Consider the following 6,053-nt stretch of genomic DNA (forward strand, 5'->3'; position numbering starts at 1 on the left):
TTTTAATCAAAAAAAGTCTAAAAACAGGAATTGTTACCGCATGAGGTAATTTCGCTTTCAATTTTCCCACTCCTTGTTGAACGTACATTGCTTTTCAGTTATATTGGAAACCTTTTTTCACAAAAGATAAGATACAGTGTGGGTGGGTATACTGTGGCTGTGAAAATGTTCATCAGTAAATCAAGACCTACGCATATATATATATATATATCGATTGCGGCATTGTTTTTGTATATTGAAAAGAGTATTCAAATGAGCCCCCACTCAACCCCCTACCCCCCCCCCCACCCCCCCCCCCATGCCATTTAAGGTTTTGCCATCCCTGCCCACCCCACGGGGGTGGATGTGTTTTTTTTTTTTTTGTGTTAACTGGTAGATTTTATGACCCCCATTAAATCCCACCAAATTTCAACCCTCTACCTCGAGCCGTTCCGGAACTTTTGGTGGGCCCTGTATATATGGTGGGCGGGGGCAGCAAAACCTTAGATGGCACAGGGGGGTTCGAGTGGGAGCTCATTTGAAAGCTCTTTTCAATATACAAAAACAATGCCGCAATTGATTTTTTTCTTTTTAATTTTCCCTGAGATATTTAACTTTAAAGTTATCTTCATTATCGGCAACCGCCGATGTTGGCATTACCCAAAATGTACTGCACTCGTAAAATCCTAAATGTGTGTGAACTTGGGAATGTCACATCATGGTGATTTTAAATGACGTATTATTACAATCGGCCTCAGCGATACAAAATGGACCTTGTCTACTATTGTAACATGATTTCATGTGTACACATTTCGATAGTCACTTGTGAATTTCAGAGAGTAATTTTCTTTTTTATACATTTCTATTGTCCTATCACAAAATGCATTTGACCGAAACCCAAAGAATCACTTTATTGATGATGAGAGGGTATAGCGAAGAAAAAATAAGATCCTATCGAGAAGTAGCGGCTTTATTCAATGCCACTTACCCTATCCGTGATCCAATGTCATTGTCAACTGTTAAAAGAACTGTTCATCGTTTTGAAATAACCAGTTAAATTAAAGACGCACGGAGATCTGGAAGACCCAAACATGCTAGTAATGATGAAAAAGCTTTAGATGTTCTGCTCACTGTACATGATAATCCTCATACATCTGTCTCGAGAGGAGCACAACAAAATTATATCAGCGCCACCTCAGTCCGTTGAATTTTAAAGAGGCATCATTATCATCCTTATAAAATACGTCTAGTTCAGGAGCCATCCGAAGAGGATTATGACAGAAGAGTGGAATTTTGCGACACAATGATGACACGATTTGATGATAATCATCAGATTTACAACTGGACCTTTTTTTCGGATGAAGCTACGTTTCAACTAAATTGCTCTGTAAATCGACAGAACATGAGGTATTGGGCAGACGAAAATCCACATTGGATGAGAGAATCATACCCAGTATCCGCAGAAGGTTAACGTTTGTGCCGGAATATTGCTCAATCATATTGTAGGACTGTTTTTTATTGAAGGAAACATAAATGCAGAAAATTACTGCAATTTTCTAAGAAACCAAGTGATACCGGCTATTCAAAATATTGCTGGAGAAGCTTTCCGCAATGTTTGGTATCAGCAGGATGGAGCTCCGGCTCATTTTTCTCTGCGCGCTCGAAATCTTCTGAACGATAATTTTCCTGATCAATGAATTGCTAGGAGAGTCTCGATAGGATGGCCACCGAGATCACCAGCTCTGACCCCATTAGACTTTTTTTTTTTTTTACTGGGGGAATTTAAAAAGTAAAGTCTGAGACTAGGATCACAAACTTAGACGAGCTGCGGGAAAGAATAGTGAACATTTCAAATTCAATCACACCAGATGTTATAAATAACGTTATCGACACGTTTTACATTAGCTTAGGACACGTTGAAGGGCATCAGTTTGAACATTTGATTTAATACGGTAATTTGTTATATTTGTACTAATACACATAATACATGTCCTCGGTCTTGCTTTGGTTGGCCTAAACACACCGCGCAGAGAGGGTTTGGAGTCGTTAAATATTGGGGGAATGACGACCCCCGGGGTCCTGCACGCACGCACGCACGTACGTGTATATATAACCTGTCCTATTTTTTACAGAAGCTTTCTACGGCTCAGACACCTTCCCATAAATATACGGGAAGGGGTCCGTCGGCCATAGAAATGAATGGGTCTGTAATTATGGATAAAATCTACGGTCATGTGCATGGGGCCTTTAATCACTTTAGTGATAAAAAAACAAACGAAAACTGATCCTCACGCAACTGAACCCATAACAATTTATAGGATCTGTTGACCAATAAACCCTGATCTGTATAATCCCTAGGCTCTGTTCAGCGTCACGGCTTAAATTTTTACAGACTGATCCCATTGGGTGTGTCCGAGAGCAATGGAAAGATGATGGAAAATGAGAGTTTGATAGGAGCTGTGTCATGTAAAAGGATGGTGCGCAGGTAAAGGTGTACAATTCATTCAGAAAGTCTTCAGACCCTTTCTATTTTTCCAGATTTTATGTTGCGGTCTTGTGCTAAAATAAAAAAATTAAAACTTAAGTTTTATCCCTAGCCCATGACTGTAGCACTGGAGAAGACACTTCTCCACACACGCAGTTTAGGTTTCCTGTCTTCTGGATGGGATAGCCTGGGAATAGCTAAAGGTGTTCCAGTAACTAAGGACACACTTTGGGCTGCAGACCCCCATGAAGCGCTTACCTTCTATTGGGGCTTCTCTGGCTGCATCAGTCTCTTTTGAAAGCAGCAGATAGTCTGGGGCTGGCCTCCCTCTCCCGGGTGGTGCTTCTCTTATCTGAGATGACAGGTTGGGCTGTGTTCTGATCTCCGCTGGTGGCGGTTCTCTTCCCCTAGCGCCAATGCCGTTGACCCTGCAAGCAGGTTTCTCGGTTGGAATGTTTGTTGCGGTGTACGGGACCGGAGGAAGTGGCTTTAAGTCACTTCTGGTTTGAGTAGGGGCTGAGGAGTGCCTGAGGCCTACCCCGGCCAGTCCTTAGCCTATTTAGGCTGGAAATCAACATGGGTCCTGGTACTGTAATACCAAGATGTTGGATCCAGCAGCGGATGCAATAGGGCGCATGGAATGTTCAGAGGCCACTAGATCCTCTGGTCCAGGATATCTTTCAGGAGGCATTTCTCCTCTCTGGATTCTTATTTATCTATTTATTATATGTGCTTCTGGGCGTTTGAAAAGGGCCTAGGAAGGCGGTGGCTAAAACTTGTAACAGAGAATTTGCAATGTGTAAAAAGAAGTTACCTACGTCTTACACTAACTCCCTATTCCAGCCGTGTTTTGATACTGTCATGGCAGAAGAATCTTCTAGTCTAGCCTCTAGGATTAATAAGATTGTGCGGACTGAAGTTAAGAGTACTTGAAAACCCCTTAAAAAGAGGGATTTTCCAAGTACTTACTCTGGGCGCACAGGCAGGTCAGACTCCTTTTCAGATAAAGACATTTTAGTAGAAGATGGCAAACTAGGTTCATGCACTAGTTCATCCTTTGATAATATGGGAGGAAAAATTTTTTTTTCCACCGATGACACGGACCAACTATTAAAACCAGTAAGGGCGACCATGAATATCGAAGACCCTAAAGAATCTAGGTCCACTCAGGATGTCATGTTTAAGGGCCTTTACCCTAGGAAACAAAGATATTTTCCTAGTCACAAAAACGTGGCTAGTTTAATCAAAAGAGAATGGAAAAACCCTGACAACTTTTTTTGTACCAAAAATCTTTAAACGGAAATATCCGTTTGAAGAGGAAGTTTTCAAAGACTGGGATAAAAACCCCAGAATAGATTCTCCAGTGGCAATGATATTTAGAAGAAGTTCACTTCCCTTTGAAGACCATGGCTCGTTCACTGACCCTAGGGACAGAAAGGCTGACTATTTTCTTAAAAGGCCTATGCTTCAACCTTTAAACCGTGCATAGCTGCCACCTGTGTTGCCTGTTCCCTCAGGATATGGATTTCACAGTTGGAACTACATATCAGAGATAAGGCCTCAAGGGAACAAATTTTATCCTCTATACCGGTCCTAGCCAGAGTGGCGGATTACCTGGCAAACTCTTCAGTAGATTTTCAGGTTATCTGCCAAGTCTTCTGCCCTGTCTAATTCTGCCAGAAGAGCTTTATGGCTGAAGTCATAGAAAGGAGACATTGGGTCTAAAAGCAGGCTCTGCTCACTTTCATGCTCAGGAGACTATCTTTTTAGTCCTCCCCTGGATAATCTCTTTGAAAAGTCCCCTGATAAAAGGAAGTGCTTTCCCATGCCAGCAAAGTAGTTCAATTATTTTTCGTTCTCGCAATTTTGCAAGGAGGCAAAATAAAAAAAAACAAAACCAGGATTATAAAAAATTCTATCTAGATTTCCCAAAAAAGATAAGGGCTTTCTGTATACTCCCCAAAATGATTCCAGAAACAAGGAACAAAAATGACGCCAGAGGAAAAATGGGAGGTCGTTTAGCTTTTTTTTTTCTCCACCAGTGGCAGCGCGTCTCTTCAAACGACTGGGTTTTAAACATAATATCTTCAGGGTATCGCTTAGAATTCACCAGCTTTCCCCATTTGACATCTTTCAGGCATGCAATGTCGGTTCTGGGACTTATAATATCATGCATCCCAGCAGTAAAATGGGCTCAATTCAAGTCTCGCCCTCTACAACCGGATGTCCTCAGAAATTTGGACAGAAGCAAGCTTTCTCTTGACTCCCTCTCTCCTCTCGGTAACATCCAAGACAGTGAATATAACAACAGATGTAAGTCCCTGGGGCTGGGGAACACACTTAAACTCTTCCTTCCACCAAGGACATTGAAGCCCCCAATTAAAGCAAGCCTCCTCAAATTTCAAGGAGCTTCTTGCAATAATACAGGCCATTCAGGTAGCTCTTCCAGACATATCTGGTCACAATGTAAAGATTTATTCAGACAATACTACAGCAGTAGCTTATTTAAACAAACAAGAAAGAACCAGATCAAGCTTGCTTATGGGCTTGACTAACAGGATTATTTCAATAGCAGAGAAACCCCTCCTATAGCTTTCTGTGGTACACCTCAGAGGCAGGGACAACCAGGTAGCAGACTACTTGAGCCGAGTGGAAATAAGCCAGTCAGAATGGACATTAAATCCAGAGGTGTTCAAGATGATAATAGCAAAATGGGGACTCCCCTCAATAGACCTATTTGCAACCATACCGAAGTAAAAAGGTTCTTCTCTCTCAATCCTCAGGTCAGTCCGGTAGCTATAGATGCATTGAGCCAGTGTTGATTGCTGTAGAGATGCTACGCTTTTCCTCCACTGTGTCTGCTTCCACAAATAATAAGAAAAATTAGAGAAGATAAGGCCTCAATTATTCTGATAGCCACATTCTGGCCATTATGTCCCTGGTTCACTTGGCTGAGGAGAATGTCAATAGACCAGGCATGGATTCTTCCAGCCAGGCTGGATCTCCTATCCCAGGGCAGAGTCATGCACCTTCAGATACACAGTCTGCATCTAGCAGCTTGAAGATTGAGCGGGCAATTCTGAGAAATAGGGGCCTATCTGACCCAGTAATTACTACCCTCTTGGCCAGCAAGGAGAGAGTGACATCTGACATTTATCTTAGCGTATGGAAGGCCTTTGTTAGGTTTACCGGGGCGGATCAGAATCCTAGTGATAAACCAGATATGTCACTTATTCTGGATTTCTTACAGGCTGGGCTAGATAAAAATCTAAAGCCTAATACCTTAAAGGTACAGGTCTAAGCCCTTAGTTTGTTTTTGTGACATCAAATTAGCAGACCATCCCTGGGTAAAGAGATTCATAGGAGCCTCTTTTAGACTTAGACCTCCATCTAGATCTAGGGTTCCCCCCTGGGATCTAAATATAGTGCTTTCTGCCATAACAGCTTCGCCATTTGAGCCATTAGAATCCATTTATATTAAAATTCTCTCTCTTAGGCTACATTCACACAAGCGTATTCAGAATCTGGTCCGTGTGTGTTGCGTTCTGGAACAGTGTGCTTTGCGAGTGGCATGCGTTTTTCACGTACT

This window comes from Rhinoderma darwinii, chromosome 7 (genome assembly GCF_050947455.1).
Source record: "Rhinoderma darwinii isolate aRhiDar2 chromosome 7, aRhiDar2.hap1, whole genome shotgun sequence".
Classification (NCBI taxonomy): domain Eukaryota; kingdom Metazoa; phylum Chordata; class Amphibia; order Anura; family Rhinodermatidae; genus Rhinoderma; species Rhinoderma darwinii.